The following is a 25,981-nucleotide window of genomic DNA, read 5'->3' on the forward strand; positions in this document are numbered from 1 at the left end:
TTTGTTTGGCAAAGGCACAGTATGGTTTTCGGGGGCGGGGGGGGGGGGGCGCAGAGGCCGGCCATGAACATCTGCAGAGACAGGAGAGAGAAGGGGGCAAGCAGCCCCTTTTATAGTTAGTCATGCAGATCTGACTGTTGCCAGGTAACTGTGGGGGTGGAGCCTAGAAGAAATGCTAACAGTGTGTTTCTGGGAATTAAACTCAGGTTTTCAGTAGTGGTGGAAAGTGCCACCCATAGGCCCTGATTTATTAAGGAAAAGTGAGAAAAATTCCCAAGAGTGGGAAGGGCTCCAGGGGAGAATGCCCCCTGTCTTAGTTAGGGTTTTACTGCTGTGAACAGATACCATGATCAAGGCAAATCTTATTTAAAAAAAAAAAAAAACATTTAATTGGGGCTGGCTTTACAGGTCCAGAGGTTCAGTCCATTATCATCAAGGTGGGAGCATGGCAGTATCCAGGCAGGCATGGCGCAGGCCGAGCTGAGAGTTCTACATCTTCATCCAAAGGCTGCTAGTAGAAGACTGACATCCAGGTAGCTAGGGTGAGGATCTTAAGCCCACACCCACAGTGACACACCTACTCTGTCACACCTATTTGAACAAGGCCACAGCTCCAAATGTTGCCACTCCCTGGCCCAAGAATATACAAACCATCACACCCCCTTTAATTGTTTCTTAAGAGGATTTATGTGTGTGTCTGTGTGTGTGTGTATGCACATGTATGTGTGTCAGAATCCATGGAAGTCAGAAAAGGATATTCAGAGCCTTTGTCATTGGAGTTAAAGGCATTTGTGACCTGCCTGTTGTAGGTGCTAGGATCCCCTCTGACAGAGCCAGCACTCGACCTGCTGAGCCATCTTGTCAGCCTTTGATTATTTTGTGGGGACGGTTCTCACTTTTTACCCAGGTCACCACCTGGAACTTAGTGTGTAGCCTAGTCTGACCTCAAACTTGTGGCTAACTAACCCTGTTGTCAGCCTCCTGAGTGTGAGGATTATATGCGTGACCTAACATGTCTAGCAGGTTCAATCTTAGAACATGCTAGAGAAGTGTTCAGGCTCATGTGCTATTGGAGCATCTACTCAAAGAAGACCAAGGTATAGCATGTGTGGTGAAGGGGGGAGGGTGTCTCAAAAAGTGGAAAGTAAGTGGGGAATCACCTTTAATCCAGCAGTTGGGAGGCAGAAGTAGAGGGATCTCCAAGTTCAAGGCCTGTCTACTCTACAAAGAGAGGTTTAGGCCTGCCAGAGTGAGACCCAATCTCAAAAGCAAAGAAAACAAAAACAAAAAGGGAGAACGAAGAATGGAAAAGTCTTAAATATCGAAGGGCAGTACCAGAGAGCCCAGAGTTTGTATGGGAGCCATTTCAGGGCAGCATGTGCACATAAACCAGAGGACGGTGTTGCATTCGCTTTTCATTCCTATGACTTTAGAGTGGTTCTTGGCATGGACTTGCCCATGGCAACAACACATTCAGTCAGGACTTCACTCAGAACTTTCCTTTCCTCAAGTCACACACCGATCTTAGTACCAGACAGAAAAGGGACCCACCTTTTCCCATCTGTTGTGAAACACATGTCAGGCAATGCAAAAGCTCTAAGAAAAGGAACTAACGCTTCTACTGATAAAATGATAAAATGGGATGGCAGATTAAAATAGTGATCACCAAGTATGTAGCCAGTAATTGTGCTACTAATTACCGTGTGGCCAGTTCGCTTTGTCTATCTTTTCTCTTTCAGAGTAGAGGAAATCTGGAATGTCTAAACGCTGATTCCTGTTTGATGTAAAAAACTGGATTTCATGTAGATGTGGCTGGCTTTAAAAATCCTAAAACTGGCTTCAAATTCTTGACCCCTTGCCTTCAGCTACCACGTGCTAGGATTACAGCAGTGAGCCACCATGCCTTTCACCAACAGAATTTACTAAATAGAGAGTGCAGTCATGGAATTGCCATTTTCCCCACGTGGTTTTTCGTTTGTTCCTCACCGGAGGCCTCCGGTTTGAGCCCGAAGTCTAAACCGGTGCGCGTCTGCGAGCTCGCGTGCGCCTCCGCGGCCGGAGCACAGTCGCGGGCGGGCATCAGGGCGGTGCGTGGCCGTCAGTGACGCATGACCCTTCGCAGGCAGAAGTGGGACGGGTCAAGAGAGGACTGTGATCCGATTGGCTGTTCGGCGACCGTATGCTAATCGCGGTGACAGTCTGCGTGGTGTAGGGACACGGTAGCGACTCAAAATGCCCCGTGGACGGGGTCTGGAGAGGTGTCGGTCTGTCAGAGAAGGTGTCCCCGCGAGGGCAGACGCGGTGTGAGATAGAGGCGCGGACAGGGATGTCACGGGTCGTCTGTGCGTCAGTCGCCGTGACTAAGATGTGGGGGCGGCCGGTGCAGTGCGGCGCGGTGTGGAGCGTGAGGTTAAGACTATACTTTCAGGGATCATTTCTATAGTTCGTTACTAGAGAAGTTTCTCTGACTGTGTAGAGCACCCGAAACCACGAGGACGAGACGTAGCGTTCCCTCCTGAGCGTGAAGCCGGCTCTAGGTGCTGCTTGACTGCAGCTGCCTCCTGCCATTGATGATCGTTCTTCCCTCCTTTGGGAGGGTGAGAGGGAGGGAACGCAGTCTGAGTGGACTCGGTTTATCTTAAAGGGTTTTAAATATAGAAAGCTTCCTTAGTCTTATGGGTGAGAGTGCTGTTTAAGCCTTACCTAGGTATGTCTTTGAACATTTATTACAGATTGTTATTTGTGACTATGACCACTCAGGTGTTCTGTTCTTGTGAATTTAGACACACTCAGAAAGGCTACACACTCAAAGACCACACCAAAGTGAAGTACTATCTGGGCCGTGAAACTGGTCACATATCAGTTATTTTGCAGTAAAACAAGGAAGTCAATCATACTGCTTCAGTGGGTCAGGGAGTCAAGAATGCACAGTACAAGAGCTGGTGAGATTCCTCAGCAGGTAAGAGCACTGAATGCTCTTCCAAAGATTCTGAGTTCAAATCCCAGCAACCACGTGGTGGATTTGAACAAAGGATGAAAACAACCATCCATAACCAGATCTGATGCCCTCTTCTGGAGTGTCAAAAGACAGCTATGGTGTACTTACATAAATAAATAAGTAAAAACATTAAATAAGTAATTTAAATAAATAGGTAAATAAATATTTTTTTATTATTTTCTTTTTATATACATTTCAAATGGTATCCCGAAAATTCTCTATACTCTCCCTCTGCTCCCCTACCCACCCACTCCAGCTTCTTGGCCCTGGCATTCCCCTGTACTGGGGCATATAAAGTTTGCAATACCAAGGGGCTTCTTTTCCCAGTGATGGCCGACTAGGCCATCTTCTGCTACATATGCAGCTAGAGATGCGAGCTCTGAGGGTACTGGTTAGTTCATATTGTTGTTCCACCTATAGGGTTGCAGACCCCTTCAGCTCCTTGGGTGCTCTCTCTAGCTTAAAAATATGGAACGCAGCCGGGCGTGGTGGTACACGCCTTTGATCCCAGCACTCGGGAGGCAGAGGCAGGCGGATTTCTAAGTTCGAGGCCAGCCTGGTCTACAAAGTGAGTTCCAGGACAGCCAGGGCTATACAGAGCAACTCTGTCTCGAAAAACCAAAAAAAAAAAATAAAAAATTTTTAAAAATTAAAAATTTGGAACGCTTCACGAATTTGCGAGTCATCCTTGCGCAGGGGCCATGCTAATCTTCTCTGTATCGTTCCAATTTTAGTATATGTGCTGCCGAAGCGAGCACAATAAATCTTTTTTTTAAAGTTATATATTAAAAAAAGAATGCATAGTACAGCCCAGGTATTTATTTCCCTTTTCTGGTTGAGGGTCATAGAATTTTCTCTGAATCCTCTTCCCTGGGCAATGGTTGGTAGAGGGAGGCTGTTCGCAGGCCAGTGAGCTTTACATGTACTGTGAAAGGAGGAAGACATGAGGAGTGATTTTGCATTTAGCTACCCCCCCCCCAAAGGTTTAGTTTGCTAGAGGTGTTATGTATAAAGAACACCTTTTCTGTGCCACTGTTGAGTTAGAGATTAAAATAATGGGATTACTAAAGACCAGTATGCCCTTCTGAGTCTTAGTGCGTTCCCAGGTAGGAGATAAAACCAATTCTGGAAGTGTCTGAGCTCCTTCCTGTTGTGTCCTGCCAGCAGCTCGCTCTGGAAAGGCATCCTAGAAACCTGGAAGAGAAGAGGGGCTGGGCGGCGCGAGATAAAGATGGAGCTAAGACAGTCATCCTGATCAAAGCTCAATTTTACTATTCCAACACGCAGTTATGAAGGAGGGGAAGGGAGGCCCCGATTCCTGCCAAATAATCCTGGAGTCCAGTAGCAGGGTGACCACGTGTATGGCTCCGGAACAGCAAAGCGGCAGGTTCGAGCTGTGGGCGTGTCAGAACGATTGAGCGGCAAGCTCCACCCCTGAGCAAACAGATTTCAGGCTGAGGGGGTGAGGGAGGGTACATCTTCCATATATAACTGTAATTTTTAGCATAATGGTGACCTTGTAGTAGCTGTTAAATAGCACTGAGCGACATCCGCATCAGGCCCTCCTATATCATAAAGCTGAGTGGGACTAAACAAGCTGAAAAGACAGACATTGATGGCTGTGCCAGGGAAATGGGGATAAAAGCCTAACGTCGGAGCCCCTTTATCCCAGTGCTGATGCTGGATATACAGACGGCAATGGCAAAGATGGACCGCGCATTTGTTTCAAAGACTAATTCTTTTCTTTTTTTTTTTAAGATTTATTTATTTATTTATTATATGTAAGTACACTGTAGCTGTCTTCAGACACTCCAGAAGAGGGCGCCAGATCTCATTACGGATGGTTGTGAGCCATCATGTGGTTGCTGGGAATTGAACTCAGGACCTTCGGAAGAGCAGTCAGTGCTCTTAACCACTGAGCCATCTCTCCAGCCCCTCAAAGACTAATTCTAAAACCCAAAGTAAACATTGATGCTCAAAGTTAGCATAGTTTGGAGCTATCCAGGAATTGCAGAGAAATGTTTTTTCATAGAAATAATCAAGGTTTTTTTGTTTTTGTTTTTGTTTTTTTGTACACTATATCACTTTGACAACTATGTTTTATTTGTGGAGATAAGTTTGTTCCTTTTGTTTTTGTTTTGTTTTTTGTTTTTTTCGAGACAGGGTTTCTCTGTGTAGCCCTGGCTTTCCTGGAACTTACTCTGTAGACCAGGCTGGCCTCAAACTCAGAAATCTGCCTGCCTCTGCCTCCCAAGTGCTAGGATTAAAGGCGAGTACAACCAATGCCTGGCAGTAATGTGCAGTTTTAATCCTAGGGATTGGGAGACAGAGGCAGGTGGATCTCTGAGTTCAAGGCCAGGTTGTTTTACATTTGTGTAGCAAGTTTCAGGCCAAGAAGAGCTGCACAGTGAGATCAGTTTTCAAACAAAATGTTGGAGACCAGCTTGTGCCACATAAGTGAGTCCAGGGCAGTCTGAGCTGCACACTGAGTATTTCTCAAAAACAAAACAGTTGAGTGTTGTGCTAACATGCCAGAGTGAGAGGATCACCCACAATTCAAGGCCGTTCTCTTCAGAATGAGTTCCAGGCCAGCCAGAGCCTTGGTCAGAATTACAGAGTGGGTCTCCTTGTGGATCCCCCGACATTGTAATATCCAAAATGAATTCAAGACCACCCAGTACCTTCCCTCTTCGAAAAGGACTTTCCAAACTGAACTAGCAGGCCAAGTGCAGAGCCAGATAAGGAAGCTGGCTGACTAAACAAATGTAAAAACGTAGTTTTAGCGGTCAAAATGATTAAGCCTGCAGCTACCAAAACAATATTAGCTGTTCTCAGAGAAATAACCATAACAAGATTAGCAATTCTCCTGCCCTCTGCCCCACACTGAATTCTGACAAAGACCACAAACCACCCTGACCTTGTGAGAATTCCCCTGACGTTAATAGCTGTTAATGTATCATTACTTTAATGACCAAATCATAATAACCCACCATGGGGGCAAGCAAAGTGAGTCACTAGGCCAAAGGGTTACTTAGTCACTATACAAACCAACCAATGCCTGAAAGGGTTACTTGCTACACCAATGAGAACCCTGTTGCTCAAATCTGCCCCTTACAAAGGTATAAAAAGTGTGTTCTTTCTTTGTTCTGGGTCTCTCCTCTGGCCTTCGTGCTGGGAGGGGAGTCCCCAACATGTTGGATCAATAAAAGTCCTTATTCGGGGGGGGGGGGCGGTGGTGGCACATGCCTTTAATCCCAGCACTTGGGAGGCAGAGGCAGGAGAATTTCTGAGTTCGAGGCCAGCCTGCTCTACAGCCTGCTCTGAGTTCCAGGATAGCCAGGGCTACACAGAGAAACCCTGTCTCGAAAACAAAACAAAACAAAACAAAACAAAACAAAACAAAACAAAAAAACCCTCATGTGGTTTGCAGCGATGGCAGTGGTCTCCGTGTTCTTTGTGAGTAAGGGTCTTTTGATGAACTACAACAACATGAAAAATCATTACAAAGTCCAGAGTGGCTTCAAATTCTCAGAGCTCTGAGAGCCTCAGCTTCCAAAGTGCTGCAGTTGAATTCTGAGATACCACTTCTGACTCTATTGATGACATTTAAATCAGAATACCATAGATGGGCTGGAGAGAAGGCTCAGCAGTTTAGAGGACTGACTGCTGCTCTTCTGAAGGTCCTGAGTTCAAATCCCAGCAACCACATGATGGCTCACAGCCATCTGTAATGGTATCTGATGCCCTCTTCTGGTGCTTTTGAAGACAGTGACAGTGTACTTGTTTATTATTGCTGGTGCAAACAGGGCTGGAGGGAGCAGAGGTCCCAAATTCAATTCCCAGCAATCACATGATGGCTCACAACCATCTGTACAGCTACAGTGTACTCATATGTATAGAATAAATTTAAAAAGAATACCATAGACATAATTGCTACAATATAGTCTATATGCTGATCAACAAATTGAATGGATAAAGAAAATGTGGTATAGATGCAAAATGGGGTTTTATTCTGTCTTAACTGTGGTCCACTCATGTAATATCGTTTTTTTTTTTTTTTTTTTTTGAGACAGAATCTCTCTCTACCTAACCCTTGGTGTCCTGGAACTATGTAGAACAGGCTGGCCTTAAACTTACAGATCCACCTATCCACCCTGCCCCAGAGGTAGGGTTAAAAGCAAATATCACCATGCCAGCACTGCGTAGTGAATTTAAGGTTGGCTCGGGCTATATAATAGCCTGTTTCCCAAAACAATAATACTATCATTTTCAGAGGAGTGGTCTCATGAAGAAGTAGTAGTGTTTGTGCAATTCAAAATAAATAGTGTGAGTCCTGGAATTGCCATTTTCCCCACGTGGTTTTTCGTTTGTTCCTCACCGGAGGCCTCCGGTTTGAGCCCGAGGTCTAAACCGGCGCGCATCTGCGAACTCGCGTGCGCCTAGGCGGCCGGAGCACAGTCGCGGGCGGGCATCAGGGCGGTGCGTGGCCGTCAGTGACGCATGACCCTTCGCAGGCAGAAGTGGGACGGGTCAAGAGTGGACTGTGATCCGATTGGCTGTTCGGCGACCGTATGCTAATCGCGGTGACAGTCTGCGTGGTGTAGGGACACGGTAGCGACTCAAAATGCCCCGTGGACGGGGTCTGGAGAGGTGTCGGTCTGTCAGAGAAGGTGTCCCCGCGAGGGCAGACGCGGTGTGAGATAGAGGCGCGGACAGGGATGTCACGGGTCGTCTGTGCGTCAGTCGCCGTGACTAAGATGTGGGGGCGGCCGGTGCAGTGCGGCGCGGTGTGGAGCGTGAGGTTAAGACTATACTTTCAGGGATCATTTCTATAGTTCGTTACTAGAGAAGTTTCTCTGACTGTGTAGAGCACCCGAAACCACGAGGACGAGACGTAGCGTTCCCTCCTGAGCGTGAAGCCGGCTCTAGGTGCTGCTTGACTGCAGCTGCCTCCTGCCATTGATGATCGTTCTTCCCTCCTTTGGGAGGGTGAGAGGGAGGGAACGCAGTCTGAGTGGACTCAATTTTTTATTGTTTTTTATAAAGTTAGAGTTTTATTTTTCTTCATTTCTCCTTTACACTTTTGGTTTTCTTCCCATGCTCATATACTATGTGTGTCTTTTAAAGTCCTATTTCTACATCTTTAAGTTTATCCTTATTAGTGATTCTTTTTATAAACATTGTTGTTACAGTGCGTTTATGGCACGTGGTCTGAAAGGGCGCTTCAGGCCTCATATGCATTGTACTCTCTAAGGTAGCCAAGCCTAGCCACGTTTTCATGTGCTTTGGTTACTTTTTGAATGTGACACAGGACTTTTAGTACAGGGACCTCAAGTGGTTTAGTGGTTAAGACCACTGACAGTTCTTGGGGTCAGAGGAAGGCAGCCCGGGGCTGCTCCAAAGTTTGTCTTGAGAAAACAATTAAGCATAAAATATAATACAAGTAGGAATAAATGATGTAAATTTGCTCTCATAATGGATTTAGTTGGAAGACAAGAAGGTGAAGTCTTTGAACGTATCCAGTGGCTGGAAGAGTTGATTCAGTGGTTAAGGGTGCTTGTTCCCAACACCTGCCTGAAGCAGTTTACTCTTACTTGTAACTCCTATGCCATGAGATTTGATGCCCTGTTTTGGTCTCAGTGAGCACCCACCCACCCGTGTATGCAGACACATGCACATAAGAAATATTTTTAAAAGATGTATTTAATATTAAATGTAAGTACACTGTAGCTGTCTTTAGACACACCAGAAGAGGACGTCAGATCTCATTACGGATGGTTGTGAGCCACCATGTGGTTGCTGGGATTTGAACTCAGGACCTAGGGAAGAGCAGTCAGTGCTCTTACCCACTGAGCCATCTCACTAGTCCCAAAAAACGATTTTTTAAACTAGCATTTTTTTTTTTTTTTTAGACAGAGTTTTTCTGTATAGCCCTGGCTGTCCTGGCTGTCCTGGAATGCACTCTGTAGACCAGGCTGGCCTCGAACTCAGAAATCTGCCTGTCTCTGCCTCCCAAGTGCTGGGATTAAAGGTGTGCACCATCACTGCCTGGCACAATTTTTTTTTTTTTTTTAAAGTAAGCTTTGTTCTTCAGTGAAACTGGGCATGGTGACCCAGTCCCTTTCATCCCAACACTTAGTGGGCAGAGCAGGTGGATCCCTGAGTTTGAGGCCAAACCTGGTCTACAAATTGAGTCCCATGAAAGCCAGGGCTACACAGGAAATCCTGTCTCAAAAAACAAAGACGTGGGCTGGTGAGATGGCTCAGTGGGTAAGAGCACCCGACTTCAAACTTCCAGAGTTCAAATCCCGGCAACCACATGGTGGCTCACAACCATCCGTAACAAGATCTGACGCCCTCTTCTGGAGTGTCTGAAGACAGCTACAGTGTACTTACATATATTAATAAATAAATCTTTAAAAAAAAACAAAAACAAACAAACAACAACAAAAAAAAAAAAAAAACGAAGACGTAACAGGAAGAAACTTATTTTACCATGCCACAGCTCCAGTGAGCTACAGGCTAGTATGGTTTACACAGAACTCAGAGAACAACTGGTGAGAATCCATTTTCACCTTGCACTATATATATGGGTCCTGTAATTGAAGTCAGGTCACCATGCTTCCTAGCAAGTTCCTTTACCCGCTGAGCTATGTCACCAGCCCTCAAAAGCTTCTATTTTATTTTTTAAAGATTTGTTTGTTTGTTTATTTTATGTAGCTGTAGCTGTCTTCAGACACACAAGAAGAGGGCATCAGCCATTACAGATGGTTGTGAGCCACCATGTGATTGCTGGGAATTGAACTCAGGACCTCTGAAAGGGCAGTCCTTAACCGCTGAGGCATCTCTCCAGCCCCCTCAACAGCTTTTAAATAGTTGTTTTTTGTAATTTGTTAATTAAGTTAAATCACTAGTTTCTTTAAAATTAAAATATGTTCAGCTATTTTAAATAATTGTATGCAAAAGCATTGAAAATGCATTCATGTGTCTTTGCAGGGACTGTGGCTTGGTTCCCAGCACCTACCCACACCAAGTGTCTTACAGTTGCTTTTCATTTTCGCTTCAGGGGATTCATTGTCCTTTTCTGGCCTCTGCAGGCAATTAAACACTCATGTATACAAACCTCCACACAGACAACTATAGACATATAGTTAAAAACAACAACAACAACTTAAGCTGGAAAGATGGCTCAGTGATGAAGAACATGTTTTGGGCCAAGCGGTGGTGTCATAAACCTTTAATCCCAGCACTTGGGATGCAGAGGCAGGTGGATTTCTGAATGTAAGGCCTGCCTGGTCTACAAAGTGAGTTACAGGACAGCCAGGGCTACACAGAGAAACCCTGTGTCGAAAAAAAAAAAAAAAAAAAACATTTTTTGGGGGTGGGGACGGGGGTGGGGGTCGGGGAGTGGTTGTGGATGAGGGGTGGGGGTGTAGCCCTGGTTCACCAGAACCAGCTCTAGCTCGGTAAACCAGACTGTCTTTGAACTCCCAGAGGTCTGAGGTGAAAGAACCACAACTGTCTTGCTAACACACAGTACTCACACAGCTCATGCAGAAGTCCTGAGTTTAGTTCCACATCAGGTGTCTCCCAACTACCTGTAACTTCAGCTCAAAGCAATCTGGTGCTCTCTCTACATTTCATGGGCACCTGACTCATATACACTTAGGCACATGCACATATAGATAATTTAGAAAGATAAATCTTTAAATAATAAAATAGAAATCTGGGGCTGGAAAGATGGCTCATTGGGTAAGAGCACTGACTGCTCTTCTTCGGTAGGACTTCAGCTCAGATTTCTAGCACCCACATGATGGTTGACAGCTGTCTGTAACTCGAGTTTCAGGACATCACATGCCCTTTTTTTTGCTTCTGAGTACACCTGGCACAGACATACTTGGAGGCGAAATACTCATACACATAAAATAAAAATTAATTTTAAAGAAATCTTTTAAAAATTCATTTATGTAAAATTTTGTAGGAGCTAGAACCATGGTAAAACATTATCTGTCTATTAGATAAAGAGTGACTTGGCAGCATCTACATGAGCAGGTCAGATTGCCTTCAGCGACCTTTTTTTAATTTTAATTTTTAAAAGATTTACTATATGTTTGCGAGTCTGTGCCTCCCATGTTTGAGTGCATGAAGAAGCTAGAAGATGATCCAGGCTTCGTGAAGCCAGAGTTACAGGTAATTGGGAGCCACCTGACCTGGGTGCTGGGGTCTAAAATCGCAGCCCCTCTGGAAGAGCATGAAGTGCTCTTCAAAGCTGAGTCACTCACCAGCCTGCATTTCCTTTTCATTTGCTCTTTTTCTCTTTTTCACTCACATATTAGCATAAAGACCATTCTTAGGTACTGTGTATATACTATGTGAAAGATTCACGATAACATAGCATTTTTATGACGTCTTTCTATTATTTAATCTGAAACAAACCACGTAGAACTCTGGTGTAATAAAAGCTTTGAAGTTGAAATATATATGCCAGGAAGCATATACAAGTTCAGTTTAAACAAGTTTGGGTGGTATGTCAGTTGAGATTTCCTGAAGGAAATAATAATTGAGCTGAATTCAGAAAACCTTCAAGAACTGAAGCTGACAGGGGTCTTTGAAACACTGAATCAAGAAAACATCTTCAGGGGAACATCCTCTTCCCCTGCCCTTGGGTGTTTTTGTTACTGAGGAATCATTTCTTTTTCTTTTTTTTTAAAGATTTATTTATTTATTATATGTAAGTACACTGTAGCTGTCTTCAGACACTCCAGAAGAGGGCGTCAGATCTTGTTACAGATGGTTGTGAGCCACCATGTGGTTGCTGGGATTTGAACTCTGGACCTTCGGAAGAGCAGTCGGGTGCTCTTACCCACTGAGCCATCTCACCAGCCCCGAGGAATCATTTCTTTTTTTTTTTTTTTTAAGATTTATTTATTTATTATATGTAAGTACACTGTAGCTGTCTTCAGACACTCCAGAAGAGGGTGCCAAATCTCGTTACGGATGGTTGTGAGCCACCATGTGGTTGCTGGGATTTGAACTCCAGACCTTCGGAAGAGCAGTCGGGTGCTCTTACCCACTGAGCCATCTCACCAGCCCGGAATCATTTCTATACCAAGTGTCTGGTCGTATGCTGCATCCTCTTCTGAGCACAGAGCTGGGTGGTCCTCCGTGTTGCTTTACTGCAGTGTTCATTTACATGTGATGGTCGTTCCTTTGGGAAACCTTTGAGAGGGAGAGACATTGTCTGAGTGGTTCATATTACAAATTAATTTGTTTGGAAGGTGTGCATGCCTTCATTCCCAGTACTCAAGAGACAGAGGTAGACAGATCTCTGTGAGTTTAAGGCCAGCTTTGGCTACAGTGTGAGTGCTAGGACAGAAATGAAACCCTGTCTTAAAGAAAGGAAATTTAGAAAGAAAGGGGAGAGGGAGAGGGCTACCTGTGAAGGAAGTCTAGGCTGGTCTTGAAGTGGCCGTCTTTGCCCCAGCTTCCTGAGTGCTGATGTCAGAAGCATTAGCAGGCAATGCCTGGCTTTGCTGTTGTGCTTTGTTGTAGCGTTGGCAATTTTTTGCTTGCTTTCCTGTTGAGTCTGGCCAGCGGCTCACATGTTTGGGTTCAAGCCTGGAAGGCATCTTGGAATCTGGAAGAAAAAGAGGGAACTAGGCGGCCCGAGAAAGGATGGAACCAAGACATTAGTCTGATCAAGGTTCAATTTTACTATTCAGAGACTCGGGGTTATGAAGAAGGGGGAGGGGCCCATTCCCGCCAAATCATCCTAGGAGTCCAGTTGCAGGTGACCACGTGTTGGCTCCGGAACAGCTAGGCGGCAGGCAGCAGCAGTGGGAGTGGCAGAACGATAGGGCGGCAGGTCCACCCCATGCTCTCTTCCTGCTAACAGTGAAACCTGAGCAGCCAGGTTTCAGGCTGGGGGAAGAGGTTACACTTTCCTTCTATTGTTTTCTAGAAAGTGTGTGTGGGATTGCTTTGGTGAAGAATTACTTCTGGTTGGTGGTTTTGTTTTCCTTATTTAATAGCTGGTAACCCTTCAACAGTTTTTCAGCCTGAATTTGTTTTTCTGTGACTTAGAGACATGTGGTGACAGTATAATGTGGGGTTGCTGTAAGGATTGTGTTAGATAAGACACTATAGTAGTTCAGTAATCCTTTCCCCATTCTGAAAAGCTTCCTCCCTCCAGTTATAAATCTGTCTCTCGTCCTGTCTTCAAGCAAGCTCTCCACCACTGAGAGATACATGTCCCCAATATGTTACCTTTGAAGTCTCTCCTTCACCCTGCCCCCATCTTAATGAGTCATAGGAACTTACCTTCTAGAACAGTCAGAGTTTGTCCATTTCTTTAGCAGTGCCTGGTGCCTCTCAGAGATGCCTTGTGCCAGTCTCAGAACTGCTATCTACAGCTTCCCATCTCTCAGTGACTTCCCTTCACAAAATGTATTTGTATGGTGGTACATGCTAAAGCAAGAGGACTTTTTGTTTGTTTTGGTTTTTTTTGAGACAGGGTTTCTCTGTGTAGCCCTGGCTGTCCTGGAACTCACTCTGTAGACCAGGCTGGCCTTGAACTCAGACATCTGCCTGCCTCTGCCTCCCAAGTGCTGGGACTAAAGGCGTGTGCCACCACTGCCCGACTAAGGCAAGAGGATCTTAAGTTCAAAGCTAACTGTGGCTACAAAATGAGCTCTGTAGTTAGGCTCTGTATCAAGCAAAGGAATTGGGAAGTGTTGGTACAGGCCTATAATCCCATTTGTCTGGATGCTAAGGCAGAAAGAGCACAGGTTCAAAGCCTGCCTAGGCTACAGAATTACTTCAGTGCTGGTAAGAGCAATTAAACAAATGTCTCAACAAAACAAATTGCTACAGAATGCTTAGTGGTAGAAACTTTGCCTAAAAATTCTCAGTTCTCAGTAGTTCTCAGTACTCCCTGGGGGTGAGATAGAACCACCTGTGGATCCAGTTTAGAAAACTTGCTCTGGAAGTATTTATTTGGTTCCTGCTGGCACCTTCCTTCTCAAGTCTTCTCCTTCTAAATTTGGATCTCTAGATTTCGACTATCTTGTTCTCTTGTGAAGGACTTGGCATTGATTAAAATGCATGTCTCACCATCACCTGAGGACTTTTCAAATTATCTGTGTGGGGCAGGGGCGAGGGCAGAGGAGTGTGAGAACTTGGGCTGGAGTTACATTACAGTTAGTTGTGAGCTTCCTGATGCTCCGCTGGGAAATCTAACTCAGATCCACTGCAAGAACAGTATTCACTCTTAATCCCTCAGCTATCTCTCTCCAGCCCCCAGGATGGCTACTTTTGAATCATCAAGTTTTAGCTTAAATGTAACCTCCAAAGAGAAGCCTTCTCTACTGAACTCTAGATGTTAAGTCTCTGTGTTTCAACCTTGTTTTCTGCATGCCCCATAATCTGGCCTTCTTTTGTATATTTGTTGTTGTTTCTTTCCTTCATACTAATGTGGTCTGTTTTTTAGTAGAGACCTTTACACACCTCTATACCTCTGATTCTGTAAACTTAATACTTAGAAATAGTGCTTAGCACTTAGATATTATCAAGATGCAGGTTTTTCACACCTCCTGACCTACCAGCTCTTGTGTGCATGTGTGTGTCTACAAACTTGGTACGTAGTTGATGGCTAATCTTGATTTCCAGATCCTATTCATTTCCCTCCCAAGTGTTGAGATGACAGACGTGTGCAGCCATTCCTGGCCTATGGGTTCTATTTACTGCTTGTCACTTTGGTGAAATCTTTTCGTCTCCTTAAGCCTCAGCTTCTTACAAAACTGAGATGACGATGAACTGTATTTATCATACGGGAAGCATTCTGAATCATACTGGGGACTGGCAGGCCTTCAGCAGTTAGCAGTTAATATTGTTAATATTTGACACATTAAAGAAGAAATTAACTTTTTATCTATCTGTCTATTGGTTTTTCAAGACAGGGTTTCTCTGTGTAGCCTTGGCTGGTCTGGAACTCATTCTGTATATCAGGCTGACTCAGAACTCAGAGATCCATCTGCTTCTGCCTCCCAAGTGCTAGGATTAAAGGTGTGCGCCACCACCGCCTGGCTGCAATTAACTTTATTTTAAAATTTCAAAAATTGTAACAAGTTGATCTGGACCAGCAAGAGAGTCATTCTTCAATGCCAGGGTCATTAGAGGACCATGAGATCAGAAGAGGATAAGAAAGTTTGGGATCAGAAGGTCTTTCACAAGCCATATCTATGGGAAAGAAACTTACTAGGGAGTGAAGCATGCTTATACACTGTTTCCAGGAAGAAATGGGCAAAGTCAGCAGAATCTGTCATACACTGGACAAAGTCGGCTGGAGGCTAGTTAAGCAATGTTGCACAAATGGAACGCCGTATCTCAAGAGCATTACAGTCCTGAAGCACAGAGGCCTTGGGCGTGATAACTGTAGCCTATACACTGGGGAAAGAAGGGGTCCCAAGATCCAAAGCTACAGCTTCCTAATTTCTCCCCCACAGGCCCCACCATTAAGGTTCTGCAAGTATATTCCTGGTTTTAGAGAAGGAACTACCTTCCTTCTATATTTATCAGGACATCAGGGGAAAGTGCCCAAGGTTCTGGCCCCAGGCTACATCTGCCAAGGTGTTTCTGGTTTTGAGAAGTAGCTGTGTTCCTTTTCCATATGACCAGGCCCTAGGGGAAAGCCTTGGGTCAGCCCAGGATAAACATGGTATAAAATGTAGAAGATTCTGTTACTAAGACCTGGGTTTCAGTCACCCATTTTCTCTACCATGGTTGCAGTGACCTATTTCTCGGCTGGCGTAACCCTAGCACTCAGGAGGCAGAGATAGGAAGATGCTTTCAATTTGAGCACAGCCAAGGTTACATAGCCAGACAATATCTCAGTCAACCAACCAATCAACCAACCAACCAACCAACCAACCAACCAACCAACCAGTTTGATTTTAAAAAGGAAAAAAGCCGGGTGTGGTGGCGCACGCCTTTAATCCCAGCACTCGGGAGGCAGAGGCAGGCGGATTTCTGAGTTCGAGGCCAGCCTGGTCTACAGAGTGAGTTCCAGGACAGCCAGGGCTACACAGAGAAACCCTGTCTCGAAAAACCTAAAAAAACAAAACAAAACAACAAAAAAAAACATTAAAAAGGAAAAACGTCAAATTAGGATAGTTATCTTAGTAACTGCTAAGATTTACCAATTGTCAGAGTCAATTAGATTCTTACTTAGCTGAGGCAAAGCCTGTGCTTTCCTTTCGTTTTCAGGGATCAGGTTATTTTTAGAATCACAGATTCTAAATTAAATCGTATTTTATTTTTAATTTTTTTCAACCTTTTTGTTTTATATGTATGGGTGTTTTGCCTATACATGCGTGCGTGCGTGCGTGCGTGCGTGCACGCACACACACACACACACACACACACATCATGGGTCAGATCCCTTAGGCCTGAAGTTAGATGGTTGTGAGCTACCATTTAGATGCTGGAAATAAAATAAGGGTCCTCTAGAAGAGCAGCTGGTGCTCTTAACTGCTTAGTCATCTCTCCAACCCCTGGTTTTCAGTTTAAGTTTTATTACATTTATTTATTAGCATGTACCTTTGTGTATCTGAGTATGCACATGCAACAGTATGCATATGTAGGTCAGAGGACAACTTTTAAAAGTCAGTTCTCTCCTTCCTCCATGTTATTCCTGGGCATCAGGCTTAGTTGTCAAGGTTGGCAGCAAACCGATTTGCCTGCTAAACCATTTCGCCAGCCCCACAGTCATGCTCATCGTTGTTCTGTTTTGTTTTGTTTGACATAGGCAGGGTCCTGTCTTAGTCAGGGTTTCTATTCCTGCACAAACATCATGACCAAGAAGCACTTGGGGAGGAAAGGGTTTATTCAGCTTACACTTCCATACTGCTGTTCATCACCAAGGAAGTCAGGACTGGAACTCAAGCAGGTCAGAAAGCAGGAGCTGATGCAGAGGCCATGGAGGGATGTTCTTTACTGGCTTGCTTCCCCTGGCTTGCTCAGCCTGCTCTCTTATAGAACTCAAGACTGCCAGCCCAGAGATGGCACCACCCACAAGGGGCTTTTCCCCCTTGATCACTAACTGAGAAAATGCTTTACAGTTGGACCTCGTGGAGGCATTTCCTCAACTGAAGCACCTTTCTCTGTGATAACTCCAGCTGTGTCAAGTTGACACAAAACTAGCCAGTACAGTTGACCCCTTGTCAACTTGACACACAAATACATACCGCTGTTAAGCCTCAACCCTTACATTCTTATTCATCCCCAAGGTCTAAATAACTTTAAACGTCCCACAGTCTTTACATATTCTTAAAATTCCAATCTCTTTAAAATATCCATCTCTTTTAAAATCCAAAGTCTTTTTTACAATTAAAAGTCTCTTAACTGTGGGCTCCACTAAAATAGTTTCTTCCTTCAAGAGGAAAAATATCAGGGCACAGTCACAATCAAAAGCAAAATTAAATTCCAACTGTCCAGTGTCTGGGATCCAACTCACGATCTGGGCTCCTCCAAGGGCTTGGGTCACTTCTCCAGCCATGGCCTTTGTAGCTCGTCCTCTAGGCTCCAGATGCCTGTACTCCACTGCTGCTGCGTTTGGTGGTCATCTCATGGTACTGGCATCTCCAAAACACTGCATGACCCCTTCAGTCCTGGGCTGTCAATTGCAACTGAGGCTGCACCTTCAACAATGGCCTTCCATGGCCTCTCAAGAGTGCCGAGCCTCAGCTGCCTCTGCATGACCCCTTCATGCCTTCAAAACCAGTACCACCTGGATGACCCTTACACATTACCAAGTCCCGCTGCAGCAGAAGTACAACATTGGCTATCTCTGTAATACAGGCTCTTTGTGCTTTCAGAAAACACTTCCCAGAAGATGTCACCTCAACGATGCTGGTCTCTTTTTAATCACCGCTAATTTCTTGGCTCCAGCTAACCAGCATCAATAGTCCCAGTAATGCAAAGGTTTTGCATTTTGAGACAGAATCTTCCAGTTAGACCTAGAACGTGTTATTTAGGCAAAACCAACATCCCAGAAAGCCCAGAAGATCCTGACTCCACCTCCTGGCTCTAGAATGACTAGTGTATGCCATCATACCTGGCATTTCACATGGGTTCTGGAAATCAAATGTTGGTCCTCGTGATTGCATGGAAAGCACTTTATGGACTGAAGTATCTCATATTTAGACTAGCACACCCTTTTGAGACAGTCTCATTTTATATCTGTGGCTAGCTTGGAACTTTTGATGTAGACCAGGCTGGCTTTGAAGTCACAGAGGCCCATTTACTTCTCTGCCTTCTGAGTGCTGGATGGGATTAAAGCTGTGTACCAGCGTGCTAGGAACCTTACATTTTTTAAAATAAGGGGATATTTCATACATGATTGATTAAATTATTGGCCATTGGTGATCAATTTAACTTTCAGCCCCTCTCTTTCCCCAAATTAGGTTGCCATAAGTTGCCACAAATTAGGTTGATCATTCTAGTGATCACTAGTCATGCTGAAAGTATCTCAGTGCCCATAGCTGCCACTTCTAGGTTCCAAAGGTTTTGGAAACAGATTCCCCTCCCCTCCCCTCCCCTCCCCTCCCCTCCCCTCCCCTCCCCTCCCCTCCCCTCCCCTCCCCTCCCCTCCTCTCCACACACACACACACACACACACACACACACACACACACACACACACACACATGTATATGTATGTATATACACACACACCAGGCTGGCCTGGAAATCTCAGAGACCCACCTGCCTCTGCCTTCTGAGTGCTGGGATTAAAGGTATGTGCAACCATACCCAGCTAATAATGTCTTTTGACCACTTTATTGAGTTCTTTATATATTAACAGCCATTTTGTTTTGTTTTGTTGAGACAGGGCTTCTTTGCATAGCCTTGATTGACTGTGCTGGAACTAGCTCTGTAGATCAGGCTGGCCTCAGACTCACAGCAATCTGTCTGCCTCTGCCTCCCCAGTGTTGGATTTAAAGGTGTTGAAAGACTCCGAAAGGAGCCTCAGGTCTCAGGACAATAGCGGACACCCAAGAACTCACGATAGACCGAGCTTGTTGCAAACCACATGAGGCTTTATTCGGGGAAAGCCAGAGCTCTGGGGATGACTCATCCCACGCAGGGGTAGAGGAGTCGACCTCAAGGGGAAAGAGGTCCCAGTTTTTATAGGCCCTCAGGGGAGAAAGGAGAAGGGGGGGAGTAGGGGATTTCCAGATCTAAACAATGTCTATTCTCAAGAAATGGGTATGGGAGGGGTACAAGGAAAGAGTCTGGTGCAGGTATAGCAACTCAGGATTGGCCCGGCTGAGGTTGCTGGGGAGATTTTCTGACTCTTTCTCAGCAACCAATATCACAAACACCTGGCAATGGGCTTCATCAGTGGGCACACACATGGGTTCAGGAACGGTCAAAACATTGCCAGACACACAGGTTCAAGGAGTGGCCAGAGCATTGTGCACCTCTATTTTTCTAAATCAGTGAAGCTAGTTCTGCTAACAATGACATCTATCTTGCCAATTTCAGGGCTTCTGTGACCTTTTACATTCTGTCAGGATCTTCCAGTGTGCCACCACCACTCCACCTTTTTTTTTTTTAAATTCTGCCTTTGGTTATTTTTTAGGGAACTTTTTTTTTTTTCCTGGTTTCAGTGCTGGTAATATATCTTGGGGCTTTGTGCATGATAAGTCAGTACTGAACTGCATCCCTAACCATGTGGTTTTTTTGTTTTTGTTTTTTTTTTTTGAGTCAGGGCTGCTTGCCTTCTGTATACAGCCATGCTGCCTCTTCACTGTAGGTGCCAGGGCGACATGACCTTGTTGTCATGCCTGGTCTGGTAACCAGCATAGAAGGCCATTCGTAGTCCCCAGTGCTGAGTGCAGGGGGCTGACAAATCCTGAATTACCAGGCATTGCAGGTCAAGGAAAGGCTCTGCGAAGCAGTGGCACTCATGGAGATGATGGCCGAATGCTGACTGAAGTTAATTGGGGAAGAGGTAAAGCGTTAGGGTCTGAAAAGTCACTGTTAGAGAAACAGGCTTGTAGAGGATTTGTGCCAAGACGGGCATGGAGAATTTTTCTGTTGTAGTTTTCTAGTGTGTGAGAAGCCTAAGGAGGGTACAGTGACTAGAGGGAGGGGCCTGCATCACAAAGTGAGAGTCCAGGAAGTGAGTGTGGCTTGACCAGGAGTGGTCTCGGAGTAGATAGAGCAGCTCTGTAACCCAAAGGGTAGTCACTTGCACCCTCAAAACCAACATGTACCCGATGGAGAGCAAACCTAGTGTGTTCAGTGGCTAAGAGCCCCTGCTGCTCTAGCAGAGGACCTGAGTTTGGTGGCCAGCACCCACACTGGTCACCACACAAACATTTGTAATACCTCCAGGGGAACCCAGGCCCTTTTCTGTTCTTGACACACCCTTTCCTGGCTTTGGAAGAGACCACACACACACACACACACACACACACACTAAAAAGTAAATGAAATATTAAACAAGAAAACTACTTTTTTCTTTTCTTGCAGATAATATCTCACACAATAGTAGCTCCAGCTAGCACTCAATCAGGGCAATTCTTAGTCTCCCCAGTTGTGCCGTTATACTCAGTGTATTTCTGGTACTTTCATCACAGGATAAAAATTATTAAACAGAGGCCAGACTGGGCATTATGGCCCAGGCCTTTGATTCCCAGCACTTGGGAGACAGAGGTAGGCAGATTTTTGTGAGTTCAAGGCCTGGTTTACATAGAATTCCAGTCTAGCCAGTGCCACAGTCAAATCCTGTCTCAATAACAAACAAATAGGGGCCAGAGTTGGTAGTGTACTCTTATAAACCCAGCATTCAGAAAGATGGGGCATGTAGATCACTTTTAAGTTCGAGGCCAGCCTGGGCTACATAGGGAAACCTTATCTCGAATAACAACAAAACGTTTTAAAGTTAAAAATGGAGCAATTCAAAATAAATAGTATGCAGTTCTGGAATTGCTATTTTCCCCACGTGGTTTTTCGTTTGTTCCTCACAGGAGGCTTCAGGCTTGAGCCCAATGTCTATAAACTGTCGCGCGTCTGCGAACTTGCGGCTTCGCGAAGCTTACGCATGGCAGAAGCGCAGTCCCGGGCGAGCGACAGGGAGGCGAGTGGCCGCCAGTGACCCGTCGCAGGCGGAAGTGGGACGGGTCAAGAGAGGACTGTGATCCGATTGGCTGTTCGGCGACCGTATGCTAATCGCGGTGACAGTCTGCGTGGTGTAGGGACACGGTAGCGACTCAAAATGCCCCGTGGACGGGGTCTGGAGAGGTGTCGGTCTGTCAGAGAAGGTGTCCCCGCGAGGGCAGACGCGGTGTGAGATAGAGGCGCGGACAGGGATGTCACGGGTCGTCTGTGCGTCAGTCGCCGTGACTAAGATGTGGGGGCGGCCGGTGCAGTGCGGCGCGGTGTGGAGCGTGAGGTTAAGACTATACTTTCAGGGATCATTTCTATAGTTCGTTACTAGAGAAGTTTCTCTGACTGTGTAGAGCACCCGAAACCACGAGGACGAGACGTAGCGTTCCCTCCTGAGCGTGAAGCCGGCTCTAGGTGCTGCTTGACTGCAGCTGCCTCCTGCCATTGATGATCGTTCTTCCCTCCTTTGGGAGGGTGAGAGGGAGGGAACGCAGTCTGAGTGGACGCGGTTTTATTTTACATGTTTGGAAAAGTCAGAAAACTTATTTTCTCTTCTTTAAGGTTCTCTCAGTGGTTTGTCCTTTCTATGGTGAACGCTTTTTGAGCACTTTGGTGCTTTAGACTGTGTACTGTGCCATTCTCTTTTTATTCTTATTTTGTTAAGCTGTGTTATGAGTTAGTATAGTACATATTAATTCTTGCTCTTACTTGTATTAGCTTTTTTGAAGTGTTTTTTGTTTGTTTCTTTGGATTTTTCCAAGACAGGGTTTCTTTGTGTAACCCTGGTTGGCCTTGAACTCAGCAGTCCTTCAGACTCTGCCCCCCAAATGTTGAGATTAAAGGCATGGGCCACAACTGCCGGAACTCACTGAGGATCACATCCCTGGAAGGTCTGGCTTGGGTGTTTTATATGTGCACATAACTATTGAAAAGTAAATTACCGGCTGGTGAGATGGCTCAGTGGGTAAGAGCACCTGACTGCTCTTCCGGAAGATCTGAAGTTCAAATCCCAGCAACCACATGGTGGCTCACAACCATCCGTAATGAGATCTGACTCCCTCTTCTGGGGTGTCTGAAGACAGCTACAGTGTACTTACATATAATTAAAAAAAAAAAAAAAGTAAATTACTTGGAGAGCTGTTAGTTGGTCACTCATCCTTTGACGATTTGCATAAGTGTTATAATCATGTTCCACCACACTGAACAATTTTTAGTGAAAGTTACATGCAAAATACAAAGGGTTTTGACATGAATTTTATATATACACCTTGACAGGCTTGTTTTCATTCCCTGACATGTTATGCAAAGTAATTATGTACATTACGACATTGCTATATTCATAAACTAGGGCTGGGGGTTCGGCAGAAAGCTGTGACATAACAGAAACCGTGTGTGGTGGTCCCCTACAATCCTAGCACTTGAAAAGTAGAAGCTGAAGGATTGGGATTTCAAAGTCCTCCTCATCTACACATAATGAGTTAACGGTGGCCTAGGCTTTTTAAAAGTCAGTATAAGCTGCTCTGCTCTCAGTCGTAGAGTACTTGCCCATCATGAAGAAGACCTCTGGGTTCAAAAGTCTCAGTACAAAAACAAAAAAGAGAAGAAAGAAAGGCCGGGCATGGTGTCGCACGCCTTTAATCCCAGCACTCCGGAGGCAGAGGCAGGCGGATTTCTGAGTTCGAGGCCAGCCTGGTCTACAAAGTAAGTTCCAGGACAGCCAAGGGCTATAAAGAGAAACCCTGTCTCGAAAAAGAAAGAAAGAAAGAAAGAAAGAAAGAAAGAAAGAAAGAAAGCAACCAAAACTAAGAAACTAAATACATTACTTAAAGGCATATGAAATCCCAACATCAAAGAAGAGGGTCACTTGAATCCAAGAATTCAGGACTAGCCTCAGCAATGTAATAAATGAATATCTAACCAAACTCTGTATGTAAAGTTATGGCTTATTATAGAGCATTTGACTGGTGCTTTCAGAGCCTTTGGTTTCCATCCCCAGTAGTGTAATAAAGTTTGGTAGGGCTGGAGAGATGGCTCAGCGGTTAAGAGCACTGACTGCTCTTCTCTAGATCCTGAGTTCAATTCCCAGCAACCACATGGTGGCTCACAACCACCCGTAATGAGATCTGATGCCTTCTGATGTAATAATAAAATCTTTTTAAAAAAAGAAAGAAAGTAAGTTTGGAAAGGAGGATCACCAATATAAGCCCCACTTGGGCTGCACAGGGAGACCCTGGGGCAAATTGCTCAGTGACTTATGTTACATTCACCTGGTGATGTTAAAAATTAAAAGTGGGGGCTGGTGAGATGGCTCAGTGGGTAAGAGCACCCGACTGCTCTTCCGAAGGTCCAGAGTTCAAATCCCAGCAACCACATGGTGGCTCACAACCATCTGTAACAAGATCTGACTCCCTCTTCTGGTGTGTCTGAAGATAGCTACAGTGTACTTACTATAATAATAAATAAAAAATCTTTTAAAAAAATTAAAAGTGGGGCCTGGAGAGATGACTCAGCAGGTAAGAGCATTGGCTTCTCTTCCAGAGGTCCTGAGTTCAAATCCCAGCAACCACATAGTGGCTCACAACCATCTGTAATGAGATCTGATGCCCTCTTCTGGTGTGTCTGAAGACAGCTACAGTGTATAATGTATAATAAATAAATCTTTTTTTTTTTAATTTAAAGTGATACAGTCTAATATTTAAAAGTCCCAAGTATGGCACTGGCAAGATGGTTCAATGAGTAAAGGTGCTTTGTGGGAAGCTTGGCAAGCAGAGTTCATTCCCTGGGTCCCAAATGATTAGCTCCTGGGAGCTGTCCTTTGACCTCTATACACTCACTGTTGCACGTGGGGTTTTTTGGTTTTGTTTCCTTGACAAACCTCAAAGCCAAATTTATATTAAATTGGAAAAATTCCGGAGGCATCACTTTTTTTTTTTTTTTTTGGTTTTTCAAGACTGGGTTTCTCTGTTAGCTCTGGCTGTCTTGGAACTCACTTTGTAGACCAGGCTGGCCTCAAACATAGAAATCTGCCTGCCTCTGCCTCCCAAGTGCTGGGATTAAAGGCGTGCGCCACCACCGCACGGCGAGGCATCACTTGTTAAGAATACTGTTAATCTTTATATCTACTCTTATTATAAGACTATAAGGGTGAAATCCTAGTTAGGATAATATGGCCAAGAAAAAAAGAGAAAGGATACAGTTAGTAAAGGAAGATGTCAGATCATCTCTATTTGCAGATGATATGATATCCTACCGGAAATGAACCATGAGAAAATGTTTAGATCTGATACACACTTTGAGCCCAGTAGCAGGGTACAGAATCACTCTACAAATAGGCACCTGATGCAGTCTTGTTATGTCATCAAACAAGTCGGCTCTCAACGCAGCCTCCAAGTGGGGTTTACAGACTTGTGTCACCACACTTAGTATTCAGTAGTTTTTCTGTCTGCTCAGCAATGACCTTTTGGTAAAACATATCTCCACACTTGTTATCTCAGCACTTGGGGAGTAGAGGCTGAGTAGAGGTCATCTTAAACCAGATACCAAGCTGAAGACCACCAATCTGCAACACATGAGACTCTCAAGTCCAGAGGGTCAGGAGAGCCAAAGCCCTGTGATGATTGATCTTAGTTGACTGTGTGATTGTGTCTGATACCAAGTAAGAGAGACACTTCTGGTTGGTCTGGAATGATTAATTGGGGTGGGGGAAGACCCTGTTTATGAATGAGCTCGGCCTTTCCTGGTGGCCTAGATATAATGCACTTTGAGGGAAAAATAGTGATGCTGTCTTTGCTCATGTGGGTGCGTGCACCGACCCTATTCCTGTTTGTCGTTCTTGCCATCCTTGGACATCAGAACATAGCTTCTTCAGCTTTTCAAGTGAAACAAAGACCGGCATCTTTCCAGGAATCCTCCAGGTCTTGTCTTGTGGACTGAGCCACTACCCATTTCTCAGCCTTTCAACCATACAGATACCCAGCCCACACCGTGTTTCATTGCTGTGAAAAAACATCATGCCCATGGCAACTCTTATAAAGGACATTTAATTGGGGCTGGTTTACAGTCCAGAGGTTAGTCCATTATTACCATGGTGGGGAACACGAGAGCCTGCAGGTAGACACGGTGCTAGAGAAGTCGCTGAGAACTCTACATCCTGATCTAAAGGGCTCTGTCAACACTGGCAAAGCTTGAGTTTTATAGCCCGCTTCAACAGTGGCTTACTTCCTCAAACAAGGCCACACCTACTCCAATGAAGAAGCCACACCCTCTAATAGTGCCACTCCCTATGGGCCAAACATTCAAACACTATGGGGTCCATATCTATTCTAACCACTACATTCCATGTAAGCCAATCTCATACACTTCTTTTATAATAAGTGTTCATTCTGTTTGTTTTGATGATTAGCAGGACCCTGATTAACACACAATCTAAAACAGAAAGCTCAAAGTGGGACTTGATTTTAAATCATAATTTTAATCTAACAAAGAGATACTGTATGTATCTGGCACAAAACCAAATGACATAGAGGGTGGCGAGATGGCTCAGTGGCGATTAAGAACACTGACTGCTCTTCCAAAGGTCCTGAGTTCAAATCCCAGCAATCACATGGTGGCTCACAACATCATAATGAGATCTGACACCCTCTTCTGGAGTGTCTGAAGACAGCTACAGTGTACTTATGTATAATAAATCTTTTTTAAATTAATTAATTTATTTGGTTTTTTGAGACAGGGTTTTTCTGTGTAGCCCTGGCTGTCCTGGAATTCACTCTGTAGACCAGGCTGGCCTCGAACTCAGAAATCCACCTGTCT

At 44.9% G+C, this 25,981-nt stretch overlaps 1 protein-coding gene, 1 long non-coding RNA gene and 4 other non-coding genes across 13 annotated transcripts in view; 5 read left to right on the forward strand and 1 right to left on the reverse strand.

Moving 5' to 3' along the window:
- The window catches only part of Tex14 (testis expressed gene 14), a 150,811-nt gene that overhangs the window by 35,812 nt on the left and 89,018 nt on the right, over positions 1-25,981 (forward strand). The gene's annotated exons all lie outside the window — the stretch shown is intronic.
- Positions 641-2,630, forward strand: LOC115487798. The gene is made up of 2 exons (XR_003949756.1): positions 641-1,097; positions 1,740-2,630. It is a non-coding gene; the product is annotated as an uncharacterized LOC115487798 (long non-coding RNA).
- On the forward strand, positions 2,413-2,627 carry Rnu3b1 (U3B small nuclear RNA 1). Its single transcript, NR_004415.1, has one exon. It is a non-coding gene; the product is annotated as a U3B small nuclear RNA 1 (small nuclear RNA).
- On the reverse strand, positions 3,650-3,756 carry Gm23137. The gene has a single exon (XR_003949970.1). It is a non-coding gene; the product is annotated as a U6 spliceosomal RNA (small nuclear RNA).
- Positions 7,803-8,017, forward strand: Rnu3b3 (U3B small nuclear RNA 3). Its single transcript, NR_004416.1, has one exon. It is a non-coding gene; the product is annotated as a U3B small nuclear RNA 3 (small nuclear RNA).
- Positions 21,462-21,679, forward strand: Rnu3b4 (U3B small nuclear RNA 4). The gene has a single exon (NR_002843.2). It is a non-coding gene; the product is annotated as a U3B small nuclear RNA 4 (small nuclear RNA).

This window comes from Mus musculus, chromosome 11 (genome assembly GCF_000001635.26).
Source record: "Mus musculus strain C57BL/6J chromosome 11, GRCm38.p6 C57BL/6J".
NCBI classification, from domain to species: domain Eukaryota; kingdom Metazoa; phylum Chordata; class Mammalia; order Rodentia; family Muridae; genus Mus; species Mus musculus.